Source organism: Chanos chanos, chromosome 4, assembly GCF_902362185.1.
Source record: "Chanos chanos chromosome 4, fChaCha1.1, whole genome shotgun sequence".
Classification (NCBI taxonomy): Eukaryota; Metazoa; Chordata; class Actinopteri; order Gonorynchiformes; family Chanidae; genus Chanos; species Chanos chanos.
In genome coordinates, this window is record NC_044498.1 from 43,125,678 (window position 1) to 43,144,612 (window position 18,935).

Sequence of the window (18,935 nt, forward strand, 5' to 3'; positions counted from 1 at the left end):
TTGTTGATCGATGCCATGTACTTTATACTGCATACTGACCAGTATACTGACAATGATACAGTGAAAGAGTATCTATAGTATGATTATACATGTATAATAGCACCGCAATATCAAAACTGACTCTACACAACAAGAGAGAGAGAGACTGTCTTATAAGCTAAGGTAGACAAACCAGAGCACCACAGTTATGTTTAACTAGAGTTCGCTGAAGAACGTGTAGTCACTGATAATGTTCAATGTTGTTTTTTGTAGTACTGCTGAATGCAAGAAATAAAACAGGAAACTAAATGCGCATGTAATTTAGTATGTTAAATATTCAAAATTGCCCCGACCAATCTGACGGGTTATGTTCTCTCACACTAGGGAGGAGGTCCTTTTGTGTAGTAGAGTACAGTACATGATCGTACAGGTACAAAACCCCCGTGCCTATGGTACAGAGCTCTCCACCACTATATAAGCCATAACCAATATATACAATCATTCAGACTTACAGGCCCTCCGTTTCATTGCTCATTGTCTTTAAGGTGGCTTGTTTTCTCAGAGGTAGATTAGTACAAGGCACACTCTTAAAGACTAATTAATTGGATGGAAAATTGCAGATTTATTTTACCCACAATGACCATCTCTCTGCTCCTTAATTTTATTGAAACAGACTAATGGTGGTCATTAGCACATATTGCTCATTAGAGAGGAACCAGGCTTGGTTGTTTTGTGTGTGTGTGTGTGTGTGTGTGTGTGTGTGTGTGTGATAACCGAATTCCCCACATCTTTGTTTTGGATACTTTCAAGTCAACAAATTTTTGTTTTTGTCATGGACCAGTCTTACATCAGGCCTCAGGTACTGATGTCCTCACAGAGAACAATGCACAAAGTTCACAGCCAAAGTCCAGCCATTCAAACCCAGTGTACTTATAAAACCACAAACAACAGTTCTACAACAGTAGAATTACAATCAGCTGACAAAAGGACAAAAACAATGAGTCAGACATACCTCGATTTTTAATCTTTTCATTTCTTCCGAAAACGTAATAAAAAAGATTTAGCCTAAAGAAAGAGGGCTCTAAATGAAACCTTTTCATCAACCATTCAATGCTTTCTGTATTCTCTGGAGCACTATCCTCTGTTATGACAGTAGCTATATAACAATAAACTGTGCAAATGAAAAATTCCTCTGAATTGATCTATGTGCTCTGAGTTGTCAACTGGGCAACATTTCTGTTCTGCTGCACAGGGTTCTGAACACTCTCACATTAAAGTCCATAATGAAAGGTTTCTCACAACAACATGCTGTTTAAGACCATGTAGAACTGTGCTCTGTCTAAGGTCGCCATGGAAGCCAAAGCAATCTAACTGAGCATTCTTTTTTCAGCATGCCTCACACCAACAGTCTTAAAAGCATGCCAGAAAAACACACACACACACACACACACACACAATCTCTTTTTTCTTTCTCCTGTGAAAGTTGCAGAAGGTTTTAATTCTCCCATTAAAGATGAGAGGGGCATCTGAAGAGCTGTCCTCTTTCAGGTCAACTATAGAGCTAACACTGTGGAGGCTTCATTCAGACCAACAAATGTCAACAGGACTACAAGAGCCTCTGTCAACCTATGTGCGGCCTGTTCAGCTGATCTCAGTGTTGGAAAGCTGCTATGCAGGAGTTTGTAATCTTATGCAAAGGCATCACCCAGAAGAGAAACTGGAAAAAAGTGGAGCCCCCCGTGGTGTGACCCTGGTCAGGGCAGGTTATAGACTGTCTGTGGCACTTGGATAAAAGAGAAGTCAGTTTGAGTTTAGTGGTGGAGAGTGAAAGATGCACTAATGACAGCAACGCTAAGGTACGACAGTTAGTATTGCTTTATCCTTTGACTACAAAAGGTTGCATATGTGTAGAACTTAATCTAATTTACAGGTTTTGACAGGTTCGGCTGGCACAAAAGATACTGACAAAACTGTGCGTCGCTGTGCAGTCTGCCTGCAACCTTGTCATCAAGACAGACGCTTCAGGCTCCTGTAATGACGAAGATGCTTGATTTTAAAGCAGCTGTTGGGACGTGGAGATAGAGGGTTGAATGCTCAGTTTCAAGACTCTATTGATTAAACTTTTCAGCGGCGCAAGGAAGGTTTTCCACTTGCTTTGTGTGGAAGTGCACTGCCACTCCTTGGGTTTAAGCAGTCCAAAAGGCAGGATGTAAGAGAGACTTCTCAAAAAAAGTACCTCTCCATTGAGAAGGACTGCTGCTCTCCAAAGGTAGATGAGATGGTGACAGAAATGTGACTTTTTTTTTTTCAATCAGGAACAGTATTTCACAACATGGGAGGCTGGTACTGTTCCCCCGGTGGTTAAAAGGTTAGGTTACAAGTTTGGGACAGGCTTTTACTCCAAGATTTTCTATTTACGGGCCTAAGCATGGCTGTACTCAAAGACAAATGTGTCCTTTGATGTGCAGGGGAAAAAAATGGGTATGTTGTTGTCACTCAAAACTGAAGTCACAGGATATAAATGACCGTGAAACTGAGGAGAGGGAATGTCATAAAATCATCTCTTCATTGATCTTCCTCATTTTTTTCTTATTTTTTTTAACCTTTTATGAACAATTTTTGACACTTTATAACATAGATTATAACAAATATATCAACTTAAATTTCTAATATAGTCGACGAAAGAAATCTGAAAAATGAAAAAGCCTCTTTAAAAATGAAAAAGCCTCTTTATTTCTCTCTCTCTCTCCCCCTCTCACACACACATACACACACAGACAGATATACACTGAGAGTAAAAGAACAAAAGATATGAGATAGCTCAGTCAAATTCAATATTAAACAGCTCCATTAGCTTACACTTTCAGCTTATACTATGTTCATTAAATAATCATTAGAGCTGATTCAGTGAGGCTGTCCCTATCACTTTGGCAGGCAATATTATGGCCTTGAGAGATCGAAACAATTTGGAGCTCCCTTAGTGTGAATGCATGTGTGTGTGTGTGTGTGTGTGTGTGTGTCTTTGTGTGCTTAATGCACACATTGGGTCAGTTTCAAAAATCTGAGGACTTACTGCTTTAGCAGCTTCATACATTCTACAGTTTCAGCCTGCCTTTGACAAAAGTTCATCAGCATAAATCGGCCTGGCAGCATATTTAGATTTAAAATATATATATGTGGATTTTTTTTTTCAGTAATAATACATTCTACAAATGTTATTACTCAAATCTTAAAAACTTAAAATCTCAACTTAAATCTCAAGCCTTTAGTTTAGGACAAGCAACAATAAACATCATTTTCACACCTGTGCCTTTCCCACCATTTTATGGTGGTTAGACAGACGGATAATGTCAAAACACTTTGACCTTTTGGCGATTGCACTTTGAAAATACAGACACATCAAACAGTGTGGTTGCTCAGCGCAACGTATGCTATCTTAGAGTACTTCTACAGCCATCTGACAGTAAACCAAACATCACAAATTCTTCAAAATCATTTAAATCACACCTTGGTTTGTCATTTGGGGGACCATATAAACAATAAAGTGGCTCCTTCTATTTGGTCCTGACTGAAATGGACTGTCTGATGCATTTAACACACGGTTTCTTTTCCTGTCCTGTCACCATTTGTTTGTTAATCTATATCATGTTATTCACAGGGCTGGACACTGAATATTTCGATGCACTACTTAAGTGCAGTGCTTTTGACCTAATTTAGTACACTTCACAGTTATACTTAGTCAACTATTATTTTTATATATTAACATTTGAGCTTAAGTTTAGTTTTTTGTGCTGTACTTCCATATCGTTTTTCAGATGTATCGTCACTTCTTCATCCTGCCACACTGTGTTGTGAAATCAAAAGTAATTTTTTTCCCCACATACTTACTAAAATGTGTGAGGACTCAACTTGCTTATAAACATACGTATTTTTAAAAAGCCATATACATAAGCAGCACCCATCCTTGTTATTCAGCACCTCATCTGTGACCTTTCTCTGTAGACTGGGATGTGAAGTGAAGACAACCTGTAGAGACAGCATCAGCAGAGCTGTTTCATTCTAACCAAGACATCCATCCAGGCTGTGGACACGAGGTTCCAATTAGACTGTCTCTCTCACTCTATCTCTCTTCCTCTGTCTCTCTCTCCCTCTCTCTCTTTCACTCTCTCTTTCTCTCCTTCTCTCTCTCCCTCTCTCTTTCTCTCCTTCTCTCTCTCTCTGTCTGTCTGTCTGTCTCTCTCTCTCTCTTTCACCATCTCTCTCTCTCCTTTCCTGTTCTCTCTGCACATTAAACATGCGTGGCACTTGGTTCATGCCTTTATAAAAAGATAATGGATTTATTCAGGCAAACTGAAATCAGCTCAGAGAAGAAAAACAATGAGAGACATGTGTAATTACAACCAGTGACAGAGGCTTTCTCTGCAACGACAATTTCAATACTTCTAAGTGAACTGTGGTTGATATTATAGCCACATGGCGTGTACCAACCCTCACCCCCCACCTCTGTTACACACAACCTGGTGCTCTATGGATATTCTTTCTTATTATTTTTCTTATCATATTAGTAGCCTGGTTGCTGAGTCGCTGCCCTGTTTACCTGGCTGGTTACACTATGTCAACCTGTGCAGGCCTTCTCATTCCCAGAAGACCATAAAAACCAAGGGACAACAATTATGAGTGAACTCCTCCCTCTCTCTCCTTCATCACAAACACTTACTCTCCAGACGCTGAGAGACTGAACACAGGGGAGTTTGATTTCAAGAGACTGTTTTGGTGACTCCTTCAAACACACCACCAGGAGGTTCTTCTTCTTTTTAACACGCCACTTCCTTAATAAACAGTAACAAAGCACGGTACACACACTGCTCGCTCAGGCAAAATTCAATGTAAGGGCTGAATTTTAACACAAACCATTCTGGGTACTCTCTCTGTTTTAGATGACAATTTTTTTTTTGGGGGGGGGGGGGGGGGGGGGGGTCATTAAGTGGTAACAATTCAACTCAAGGCAACCTGGCCACCGGTCTTTTGTTTTAAACAGTCAAAACCTCCAAAAGCTCAGTCAAGGACGACCTCAAAAGAGTTCTGTCGGCGGTCCCAGAGGAGTACGCAAAAACACACTCAGAGAGAGGAGTGCCATGAAAAACGCATCCTCAATAACGGCAAAGTGCCTTTGAGCTGACCAGGGCAACGGAATGAAGAGAGAAGAAAGAGAGGACACGACACTTCGCCACCATGTATACAAACACACAGAAGTTTCTAGAAAGTCTCTATAGTTTTTTTTTTTTTTTTTTTGTGTTGCCTGCTGGCCTCAGGACCAGACTCTCACCTCTTGAGCACAGATTGATAAATAATGCCTCACTTTATAAAAACTACAGTCTGAAATATTTGAGAGTTTTTGTAGAATGTATTTTTTTTGTAAGGTTTGGTAGAATGTATCAATACAATGCTGAGACAACAGCATCACTTTGTCTGAGGTGTCTGAGCGTATATTACGTCATGCGAGTGGGTTGGTGAGTTCAGGTTATGTCTTGTAAAAAGCTGATGATCCTCTTTTGTATTGCAGACACTGGTAAAGTGCTGACCCCTCACCTGTCTCTTTTATTAGCTTTAATCCCTGCTAATACCCTAACTCTCAATCTCCTACCCACTGCACCTTGAGAAAGGGGTCTTCTCTCTGTCTCTCTCCCTCACTCCCATACGCACCCTCCCTCTGTTTTCCTTCACACTCTGACTGACTCAAACACGGGTCTTCAAGACTGTACAGATACGTGTTCATATGCAGAGTGGAGTGAATACATTGTGACCTATTATATTTCTCATTTCTACCCTTTTCTGTTATGGATGAGTGAAGGTATTACATGCCAGGCTATGGCCTCTTCTTTTCCCCCCTGTCTCCCTCATCTCATGGCTGTCACACCGCTTGGCTAAACAAACTGTCTCCATACACACGATAAGTGATGGCTCTGCACTATGACAATGGAACTGGACTGACTATTGTTACACCTCACAGAGTGTGTGTGTGTGTGTGTGTGAGAGAGAGAGAGAGAGAGAGAGAGAGAGCGAGCGAGAGCAAGGTGGGGGGGGGACAGAGAGAAACAGGGAGAACATGCTAGAAACTTTACACATTAACAGGATCACTTCAATTCTCTTATCAAAGACAGTTTTGTGGGAAGGCAGTTTAGCTATGATACACAAACCCATAAAATAACACAACAATTTAATCTACACACACACATTTAATTCATACAATACAAATAATCAAACAGGACATACCCCACTCTCTAACATAGTACTACTGAGCATTCATCTATAATTTGTCTGACCAGTTTGGTGCAATATACCACTGAACATATTCAGAGAATTATTTCCAGAAAAGAAAAAAAAAAACATACAAAGAAACTTCTCAACAGAGCAAGTTAACTCAGCGCTCTGATTCAGTTCATTTGATTTGGAAAAAAAAAACTTCAACAAGATTCAAGTTCAGCTGAACATGCTGGGCCAATCAATTCCTTGACAGGAGGCCAATTAGCTTAGTGGAAATAGGTAGAATTGAAGTGATTCTCCCAGGTAGTGCCAACAGATAGACAGTCACGCAAGCTTTGCTGTAAAGGAGGTGTGTAACACTCAGGCTTCATTTCCTGAAAGATAATGAAGAAACACTACTATAGAAATACTGAGACACTGATCCTGTTTCGCGGAACGCTAATCAAACGCCCCACATGCGGCAAGAGCCATCAAAAATCGGATTTAAAAATCTGACATTATAAAGCGGTGATATCTACCCATTCTTCTCTGTCTGATTGCCTTGTTTGAACATGACCTCACATTTGAAAGCCTGGAGGAGGCATTTGCTATACTTAGCACATTTGCATCAAATAGTGCAAAAAACAGGTACAGCGCTGCCTCAAAAACACAAAGCTCTAAAATGTATTCAGAAGTATCTTTGCTACCATATCAAGACAAAAAAATATACAATTTCTTCCTGTCCATACATATACCACCCTACACATTCTTATTACCAACTATTATTTTATTCATTTATATCCACCTCATTATTTTTCCTATTTTATTTTATCATTTTACTCTTATTATTGCCTATGTATTCTTAATTACCATCTTTACTCTTTTGAGTATCACCCTGGTACCCATATTCATTTTCATACTATCCAAACACTTGATCTGTCCATCCACGCTGATTATGTAAGCTGTTTAGGATAATGCATCTGTGTGGGGACATGAAACTTGTCTCACATAATATAATCCTCCTACACAGCAACAAGTTTCTGTTGAATAGTGGCAAATCTGGCTGGTGCTCAGAGAAAGAGTATGTTGAATCACTGTATACTCATGCAAGTAATAAACCAACCCAAGGCCTTTTCAAGCTGTCAATCACACTGACAAGTCGACAGGAGAAGGGAGAGTGGAGAAGGAAGTACAGCAGAGTAGTGAAGGGAGTGATGGATTCCCAAGTTTGAGGAAGTAGAGGGGGGGGGGGAACACCTGATCACTTTCCATTCTGTGAAAAGAATGTTTTGTGACAGCTTTCAGTGTCACACAGGGTAAATATTGGAATATACTGAGCCAGTGCCTCCAAGCAATGTTGTCAGCACTATCTGCCTTTCAGATAACATGTCTACATCTTGTACTTAAGAGAGAAAGGGTACCTACTTCATGCCTGCCAGATGCTTCGATTCTTTTGACCTGAAATAGATATTAAAGCATTTCTAACTTCTTCCGCTGTGAAGTCAGAAATGTGTCATAGAGGCTCCATATTCATATTTCAGTCACGGTTATATTAGGCGACTGGTGGTGACACTCTAATGTCAAGTCTGGATGCAGCTAATACACAACCATCCTCAATGCTAGCTACAAGTATGTATAATCTCCATGGTAGGGTTAATTCTAGATGGCTTTCAAACACAAATACCAACTGGAGAATGGTCAACCAAAGGTCTTTGCTGACTTTGAGGCATCTTGTGATCATTTTATTTCTAGATATAGCTTTTAGTATGATCTTACTGCTTAGTCTGTTCTAACTAAACAACAAAATACCAAATTAGTGCTCAGTTTGCCGACTGTTCATTTTCATTTCGGTAAAAGCTCTCATCAAGACAAAATATCCGAGTACAAAATCAGAGAAAATAAGAACAATTATAATTCTCTACTTGATATGGGTAGATCCATTCTCAGAGGAAACAAACAAACAAACAGACACAGAACAAGAGGCCATGCTATTTTTGTACAGCAATACACTCCTGTAGTAACATTTAAAAAAACAAACAAACTAATAAAAAACCTCCACAAACAAATAGCCTGGCGATGGCCTGCTGCTTTTTTTTTTTTTTCATGCATGTACATCCCTATTATTTTAGATCTTCTCACACACAGGTCCCGACATACAATTTACCGTGGTATCCCAATAAAACCCGCCACAGCATCAATATTGCAGAGCGCCCCATGTAGGAGTATGGGAAGGAAATGGAATCTGTGATTAACCTGTGCTGCGGTTTGGCTGTTTTTGTGTCAGCATATCATGACTTATTCAGTGGACTCCCTGTGTGAGGAGAGAGGAACGTACTGACTAATCTTTGCACCTACACCAGTTGTTCATGAGTTATGTATCTTACTGTCACGTCCTTGGCTGCTTGAGCCTTGACCTGAATTAATCTCAGCCATGACTATCCTGGTTTTTTGGGGTTTTTTTTGTCAAGAACAAAAAGTCTTAATCCTGGTCCATAAAACCAGTTCTGACCGACCTTAACATAATTTACAAGACATGTTTTAGTAGAGATTTATTCATAAATATAGCTTAAACTGGAATTTAAAAATTCAAGAGCTTTAACTAGCTTTAATTCAATAGCTTTAACAGTACATGTAAAGTGTTAGGGAGTAAAATAGTACAAAATTATTCGCAGCCCACACGATATCCTCGAGTCGTCCTCATTACATGTTTGCACAGTGTATTAAATGGCTTTTAAATAGAAGGGTTGCTGTTGTTTCATTTATATATTTATTGTATTTATGCATGTATTGTGTTTTTTTTTTTTTTTTTACACTGCATTCTGAACTCTGCACAAACCCTGCTCTATGGTACACTCAACCAAAGAGGTTAAATAACGTGTTTACAACTACGCTTTCAAATGAAAATACGATTGCAAAGCCTTTCGTCAAATCGGGAAATGCTTCAGTTTCTCCATGCGCTATCGTTGCTTGTGGGTGTGGGTGTTTGTGGGAGTGCGAGTGGTAACCATGCAGAGAGCTTCTCTGTACTAAAGTGAGACAGACCAACACGATCGCCAAAGACTGTTCATATGCAATAGTTAAATGGAATCTGTTGTAGGAGCATACGACAGACTTAATGTCTCCTTAATACCTCTCTCGGACCCATTTAACACCGCAGCGAGTAATCACAATTAGGCTACCACTAGGTGGGTGAAATAGCACATGAAGAAACATGAAATCAAATGGCAAAATTTCCTTTAGTAATACGATAAACGTTAATAAAGACTGACCAATAAGAAGAAAGACACAAATGTGAGCCAGTCCCTACGAGTCCAAAAGTAATTATTGTCGGCTGACAATAAAATGACAGTGCTAGATTATCCAGACATCTACTCAACCCGTTCACGTGCCATAAATAACAGACAGCGGACGACTGCAATGGTGAACAAGGAAAAGATTGTCAGTCAGGGAGTCCAACTGAAAAACAAATCCCAACTTTTTACTAACCAAGAAAGTGTTTGTCTGGAACGATAGGTGTTTTTCTCAATGACGGATTTAAGCCTAGGTTCAAATCCTGACTTGTTCTCTTGGGAAGGAATCACTACACGATTAGCATGTACCGGTATACACTCGCTTTCTTGTGGTATAGCCATGCAGTGTATTATTCCGCGCGGAAAAAGTTAGTAAGGATCGCGGACCAATGAGAGAAAATAAGGACATTAAATTGAAATTTGGACACAGGCATCAGCTGCACAGATACAAGTTGTATCGTGGAAGGCGTCGGTGAGTCGAATAACAGTACAGTGCAAAGGGAAAACACATTTGTAAGAGCCTAAGAGCACAGCCTGTTTTTTTTTTTTTTTAACATCTACGGAGCTGTTCTTTCAGCACCTCACAAATCGCGCGAAGTGTGCGGCTTAGCAACAGTGCAACTCTGGGATTTACAATCTTTCCCTTCTGCCTCGAATGTCAGCGCGAAACTAGAAACCACACAAAGTTTTACAAACGCTAGTTAAAACCAGCAGTATCCACAGTGGCAACCAGTGATCGTATCCGAAATCATTTATAATAACTCGAAACGAACAACTGTAGCCTGTAAATTGTGAAACAGAAGTTAATTTCTGAGGAGACCGTTATTGGCCTACTTACCATCAATCGCCATGATGTTCTGTTTTGGACTCAACCAAGCAATGTGGTTAAGACGGGGAGATAGAATGCTACACTGTGTCAGCGAGAAAGAGGGGAGCAACTCAACTTGGTATGTTCTAGAACTACTGCAGAATAGCTCGCGATTCATTCGAATGAGGCGCTCTGTAGCCTAAAGTAATTCTTGGGGCCGATCAATTTGATAAATACCTAATAATGTATTTTTATTAGTACACTTTTGCATACGCGTGCTGTATTTGGCAGACAGCCTGTGCAATTTGATTTGCTTTGTTATACATAGTAATCACGCAATTAAAATCAGCTACGCATTTCCCTCGCAATAAATGCAACGTTTGTATGTATATCTACGATCTGAAGGAATTCTGTCAACACATGCTGTAAACAACTCTAAAACCATTTGTCTGACCACAGTACTGATTCAGGTCGTAATACTGTCACCTCAGTGCTCCAGAATATGAGTAATACGTTAAACAAGTTAAATATTAAACTTCAGACATTAAATAAACATTGTGTAAATATAATTTAATAAAAGTTTCACTGGGTGATTCATAGCAATAGAAAACAGATATTAAAACATTTATAATAATTTATATAATAGTAAATGTTTCTTTACAGACTTAACTGTCACGTCTGTTTATTGTGTAGTCTGAAGCTTTCGACCTTTAGAGGAGAATGAACACGACGTTTCTGAACCGTGGAGACAAACGTTGGGCATATTTTCTATCTTCACTGTATAAAATATTCATAGTCAAACACCAGGGTTCTAGAATAATTAACATAACCTTTCAATGCCGTGAGCTCTGAGCTCATACTTAGCACCTGTTACACACACTTGGAAATAAAATAAACGCACTCACACAAGCGCGCATGCGCGCTGCATTCCTCATATATACAAAGCTGACATTACAACAATAACGGAGACAGGAGGCTGAGAGAGAAAACAGCCGGAAAGAGGCAATTGCATAGAGGCGACATGGTAATGAAAAGATGTAAGAATGATTGGCCCTTGTTTCCACGCGAGAGGGTAATTGGCTTTCTTTCTCTTCCTCTCCCCTTCATTCCCTTGACTTCGTGCTTTTCTTCAGAGCGTTAATACGCTTATATTTTCTGACAAATGCTCAGATTTAATCAGATTTCTCTAAGATAATTGCAGGAAGCGCCATCAGAGTATTGCGAGGACAGTAATCAGTCGCGCTGTAAGGTATTGACGGAGATAGGGCCCCCTAACTGCAACTCACCCATCCTCAATATATTAAGCGGCTCACATTATCAAACAGTGGTTCAAAAATTTGTAACCATAGTAACACGGAACAATATCATAAAAGATGCACACGCTACATAGATGAACCACCTCAGAATTACTCTTACAAACGTTTTATGTATGCCTCTATCTGTGTAAATGTACACAAAAATAAAATTGTTGATGGACTTGGGTATTTTGGTGTTTAATATGCAGTTAGGTGAGACTTTAATAGTGAACTGTGGTCTTTATGTGACTATCTGATGCTTAGTTTGTTTGTCCATCCAGCCTCAAGCTCCTTATGTCAACAGTATCAATGTCAACCAACACTGCAATGTATGATAATTGTTCTGTTTCAAAAGATATGTAAGTGCCATCCATAGCCTGTCCATCTCTCTCTCTCTCTCTCTCTCTCTCTCTCTCTCTCTCTCTCTCTCTCTCTCTCTCTCTCTCTCTCTAAACTATCTGTGGACAAACCGGTAAAGGTTTTGGAATTCTACACATACACCCTGTCTTTTACTTCTCAGGTGAGATATGCCCTAACAAGTTCTGACTCTGGACACACACACCTCCGCGTTCTCTCCGTTTAGTGCTTAATTGGCCACGCAGGCAAACTGACAGAGTGAACAGAGCAGCAGCCTGTGCAACTGAAACAGCACAGCATCAGCAGATAAAGCTCTGATTACTACTGACAGCTTAAATAACACACATAAGAGTTGTGTAGTGCACTAGTGACTTGGCCTTGGGACAAATGCTGTTTAATATAAGAAATGACTTTACAGTGGTACTTTACAGAGTTATGTCTCTGCAACCAAATTTAAAAAGACATCAGATGCTAGTTTATGTTAGATTGGAATTTAGAGAGCAATTCACAAATAATATATTCTCTTGGGTAATGAGATAATTTGATGATTATCACTTTGGATTGAGTTGAAGAGTAGATCCTTTGGATCCTATGTATAAATTGGTCTTCCCTTGTGTCATGGTTGCAGACTTGAGTCAGCCTGCAATTAAACAGAATGACAATCCCAATTACATGACCTCACAAAAGGCCCAAGGCTCACTAGGGTTTGCTACATTGTTAACTTACTTACTTTGGCAATCATCAATGGCTAATTGAACAGGACTTAACAGATGCATGAAATACTTAGGGACTGATATTGCTTTCCAGTGGTTTTAGAATGAACCTTACTAAAAACTACAATGGTATTGTTGATATCAGTGTCCTGTAGGGGTTTAGTTTCTACATGTTGGATGGCCAATGAAATCTCCTTGTCCTGTGAGAGAACAGGGTGATTCAGTTACAGTCAAGGGGTCAGGAGTTGACACTTAAGAAAGAAAAATACAAAAAGCCTCATCTCAAATTTTGACTCTTTCTGTTCGACTCTCTCTCTCTCTCTCTCTCTCTCTCTCTCTCTCTCTCGCTTGTTTTTTGTGGAGTTATTTTTGGCCCTGGCAGACTGCAAGCCTCTTCCAGGCAGTTCATCAAGCTCATCTCTGTTGTCATAGAAATGGGCTATGTTTCCATTAACCCTATGTATGCTGACTACCACAGGTGAAACAAGATGGAAGGAGAAAGAGGGAGAGGGGGAGGGAGAAAAAGAGAAAGAGAGAGCTAGACAGAAAGAGAGGAGAATTGGGGGACTAAGAGATTATATAAGAGACAAAAGCGATGGAAATACTCTCTTACATAGGACTTCTAATTACATTGCCTATCTCGGTTCCTTACATTTTGTTCAAGAGAATGAGAGCTCACAAATCAATTAAGAAGAAAGTGTAATATGCGACTGGTTTTAATGCTTAAGTGTAAGTTGTTCTGTTTCAGTATCATTCTGTTATATGTCTGCACCCATTTTATAAGTAAATGCGATAGAAAATCAATAAATCTGATAGAAATCACTATTTGCACAGCCCCAATACTCTAATATAAAACAGAGTCTCATAGTATCAAATCAGCCCTGTTAACAGGGCAGCAATGCACAGACTCACTCCTGCTGCCATCCTCATGTCAAAAGGACATGCCTCTACGGATGGTGACCATTTATGGCATAACCCCAGAGATTAGAATCAGCAGGGCTGTCAAGACCTACAGATTTATATCCTGCTGTAGGAGCATCCCATTGGCCGGAGGGGAGTAAAAACTCAGCTGTCACCATTTAATAAGATATAAAATATCTTTTTTTCTCCAGTATCTCAATATTAGGTGCAGCGTGCCAGTTTCTAATGAGGGGGAGATTAGATTCAGATGTAGTGTTGTGGTTTACAAGACCAAAAGGACATTGAGTTAAATACAGAGATTTTATTTCACACAAGGAGTTAAGTGTGGGGAATTGTGGGGAAGAGTTGCAGATTTGGCTTTTAGAGAGGAATTAAAAGTGTACAATATGCAAAGAATTTGAACGCAGAAATAGGACAGGTAGTTTAGGGCATTGCTTCTCTGAATGTCCAGATTCTGTGAATTTCTTTACTTTTCAAACACAAAAGGTCTGCAAATATGCAAAACAATAGCTTTATGGTCAGTGTGGCAAACAAAGAACAAATAAATCCACAAACACATACACACACACACACACACACACACACAGTTCCACACCAGCATGTGGGCATAACGGAGGAGTTGCCACGGCAACAGGCTTCCCACACTTGGGTAAACATGAGAGGTGGTGGACCTGGTGGAGAATAACAACGACAGGGTGTGGGCAGTGATGTCACAGAGAGAGGGACAGACAGAGGGAGAATGACAGAGGTCACCTTCATAGTCTGACTGTTGCATGTGACATTAGCACTGGGTGCTAACTGAACCTCTGTTAGGTGTATGACATACGTCGACAGCAAAGTTTAATTGTTCAGCATTGATAGATACAGAGGACATCGCTTAATTAGATTTTGTCCCTTTCTTGATGGCTATAGAGCACATCACATACCTAGGTTTTGTCCCTTTGTTAAGGACTTATACAGTTCCTTCAGTAAAAGCAAAGGGACATATTTCACTGTATGTCTTAATTCAGCAGCCTATTATCTTACATTATAAAATATAATTAACTGTGGCAAGTGAACATTTTTTTTTTCTCACATTCTCAAGATGATTCAAATGACTAAGTATGCCTCTTTCAGGTGAAAAATCAAGAGTGAGAAAGATGGTGAAAGGGGTTAAAGAAATAGAAAGAAATTGAAATGTGCGCCTGTAAAAAGCTTTTAGTGCAGCAGCTAATCGGTGTGTCAGATTGTTACATGGTTGCCATGTCACATGCAATCAAAGAACTAAAAACTACATTTACATGCATGCACCTGGGACCAAGTCCCTGTTTGTAGACACAGCTGTTCTCAGGGCACATCTGGGGGAAGCTCTCATAGCCATATACACACACTTACACACATTTTCACCATATAACCTACTACTACACTCAGTATCAAATAGAGCATCACAAATTCTACCTATGCCCAAGACAATTTAATATTTCATGACCACAATTCAAGCAAGGAAGAAAAACAGCAACTGAAGCTATTAGGTTATGCTATAACACGGATGACATGTGAAGGGATTAGCTGTGATAAACCATAAACATTTCATTAAAAGAACAGTTTAATATTAGTCAGTCAAATATCCATTTGTTTACTGGTGATGACATCACTGATATATGAAAACATCTTACTGCTGACCTAAATTGATCCGATATTCCTTTGTTATGAGTATGAAAACGTGGTCAAATGTTTTGATCTTTTGATGGCATCTGATATTGTGGTTCATAGCCAAAGAGTGGATTTTAGCAGAGAACGCGTGACATGGTAAGTAGGGCTGGAAGGGATAGAGCAATGTATACATGAGTCAGACAGTTTGGGCCAAAGCCAAACCACACTCATCCAGCTATATTCATTATTCATTACCAGAGAGAAAAAGAGAGGGAGAGAGACTGTGTATTTGTGTCTGTGTTTCAGGTACTGACAGCTGCTTTCTTTTCCAACTAACAGAAACAGAGTGATGAATGAGGGAAGCAGTGTGAGAGAGGGAGAGAGAGAGAGAGAGAGAGAATAGAAAGACTAGTTTTTGTTAAGTATAGCAACTGAATGTATTTTTTGGTAGAAACCAGAATCTAGGAGGTATTGCAGTGGATAAACAAAAGCTATGTACACACTCTCCCTCTCTATCTCTCTGTCTCTCTCTCTCTCTGTTTCTGAAAGGTCACACCTGTATCTTTCACAGGGGGGTCACACGAAACAGAGAGCATCTGACACACCCCTCCAGCCTACCAGCGGGAAACAAAAGGGCTTTTCTGCCCACCTGAAGGAAACATGCTGATATGTTCAAATATATCAGTGCCTCACAGTCAGACCTTATTTGTTACTGGACAGGAATTCACAGAGTCCAAATTCAGGCCAAAACACACCTCTGTTATGCACGCTGTACTTCACTGTACACAACTACCTATTTCATGTCTCACCAATGAGTTTTCTTAGCCTTTATGAGCTAGCATTTAAAAATTAAATGTAGCTGAACGGTTCTGTGTGCCAGTAACAGATATGAATTAAATATGTTAGAATGAGCATGGAAATTTCAGTCTGCCAATATCAGTTGTAGTGCACTTACTGATGAGTGTATATTGAAAGTCCTCATTATAAATTCTTCATTTGGCATAGCCAAGACATAAAGCTGTCATGACAGGTGTCAACAAGACTGTTGATGACTTTGTTGAGTTCACCAAAACTGTGATGGGACCTCTTATTTCAAATAAGTTTTGATGTGAAAAAACAAACAAACAAACAAACAAACAAAACAGAACAAAACAGCAGCATATTTAATGGGTTGTCAGATTCTGGAACTTCCCTGTATAAGATGTCAATGTATCCCTGACCTTATTTGACAATGAAATTATGAAGACTTGTACAATAAATTGTGGTCTGGCCCACTGTGCTTCAGTCGGAAGACTGAAAAGCTCTGGTCTTTACTTCTACAGCTGTGATCGATCATTTGTCAGCGTGTGCATGCACTGTGCACTGCATTTCATAAGAACTGTTGCATAATGTGGTTTGATCAATAATTGTGAATGGGGGCATGTACTAAAAGATTTGAAATGAGTGGCTCTGTAAGCTTGGATAAAGTCTGTTTTGTTCAAATCTGCTTAAACTCTTCATTCAAAACTTCTGTAACTCTTACTAACCAGGGAGAATTTGCATTTAGTTCAACTGTTGCAAAAAGGGATGGGGTTCGTTATTTAGGTAACATTGATTTCGCCGTTCATCTATATACCACCACAAGCTCCTTCATGCTACATGTCCTGGAAAATCCAACCATTTTTAAGATACTATAAGCACTCCACATTTGGTCAGTCATGGATTACCTTCCTTGAGAAAAAAAATATATATATATGGGAAGCAGAATTACAAACTTGTAAGATTTGGTAAGAATCCATTGTATACAACTACTTTTTTTCTTTTTAGGCTTTTGCATTATTTTGTAGAGGGTGGCCTTTGCTTGCCTCCATTCCTGGTTTGTGTAGAGTTCAAAGGTTCCATGAGTTCCATTTTGCTATTGAGCCTCACGTCGATGGCTTCCACTGGCCGTGAGCATGACCAAATGATATGTTTATTTTAGCACCCTCACCTAGTCTCACCCAAAAACAACCTCGTGATGACAACAGCAAAATTCAATTAGACCTCACTGTGACCCCAGGCTCTGAAATATCAATGCGCAGTAATTACATAGCCTGGGTGGGAAAGCAAACAGAGACTTTCGAAATGCTAGTGTGGCTGGTCTCTGTGAAGGGTTCCAACATGGCCGGATCCCATTATGCATTTCCATAACCAGAAACCTTGCCTTGCTACACTCTGTCTGAACAAGGTGTGTTTATGCTCTGGAACAGATCAGCTCTGCATTAGAAGACTGATACAAGACCTACAAAGATAACAGCTTGTGCTTGCCCTCTCCTAAAGAGAATGTTGTAAGCTTTCATGTTTCATTTGCCTGATGGGTTGGACACAGTCATTTGTCAATCAAGCCGCTCTGAAGACAGTTGTCTGTCAGCAGCACATCTAAAATGTGAGAAGTAACTCAGATTCTCAGCTCACTTCAGGACTCTCAGTGACCTCTCTTGTGGGCCTTGATTTCAACAGCCTGATCCTCATGATGAAAGCACAGACGTTTGTGACTTCATTCAGACCTGTTTGGTTCTGTCTTGTTGCTTTTCTGAGGAAAATAAAACAGCAGGCTTTTGGGTTACAGCTGAATTTATGGGCCATTTCTCATTCTAAGAATAGGCTTGATCTATTGTCTCCCTGGTTTCTGATGCACTAAACATCACATAGGCTGGATAAGTCAGCAGAGTTTAAATACAGTTATTCCCATTTGGCTTTTGGCCATACAGTTCCTACTGGCATCAGTCATGATGAGGGAAAAGAGACAAAGGGATTTATGACCTCTGAACTAAATGGCATTTTGGATGAAGTATCATCATTCAAAATGTAGTTTTGTCAAGGACTTAGACTAATCTTTGTCTGAGACCCCAGTACATTACTGAAGTGAAGAGGTAGGCTTGACAATGTAAAGGAAGAACTGAGATACAAAGACTAAAGGATGAAGTCCATTGTAATTTCAGTCTACTCTTACCCACATACTAGTTTCCAATTAGCTTCGCATGACTAAGAGTGAGAGGGAGTCCTCATTGCTCAAAGAGGCTAATCAATCAGGATCGAACCAGTCGCTGATGGATAAAGCTTAAATAGCACATCAATACTATCAATATTGACAACAGTTCCCTGTTTTCCACCTCCCCGTCACCCAATGTGCTCTTCATGAAGACCGATGAAGTATGAAGGTGGATAGAGTCGATTCCCGATTCCCATGTGCTCTACATCTCTGACCTCCAACTTAACACAGTCTGAAAGGCCACGAATGTGACTAGATGATCAAACAAGTCCCAATCTGGTAACCTTACCATGTCTGTGAATGGACAGAACATGTTTAATAAGTGAAGGACAGTCAGTCAGTTTTCCTCACTAATCAATATGACAGACAGCAAATGATAGTATATCAGATATGGAACAAAACAAGCTTGCTGGAAATTTTTATGTCCAAAACTCTGTCATTATACAAAAATGCAAACAACTTAGTCTGTTACATGTCATTCACTAAACATTACTTCCCTAGCTTTTCCATGTTTCCACAGCATGGATACAGTCTACACAAAGGTAAGCAAATCCTAAAAAAGTCTACAAATTTCTGTTGGTGTCACAAACAGCAGGACAACAGGAGTCTGTACTGATGAGGTAAATTTCTGCAGGCCAGAGAATCAAGGTCTGACAACCTTTAAGCCATTAAAATTTCATAACCTTT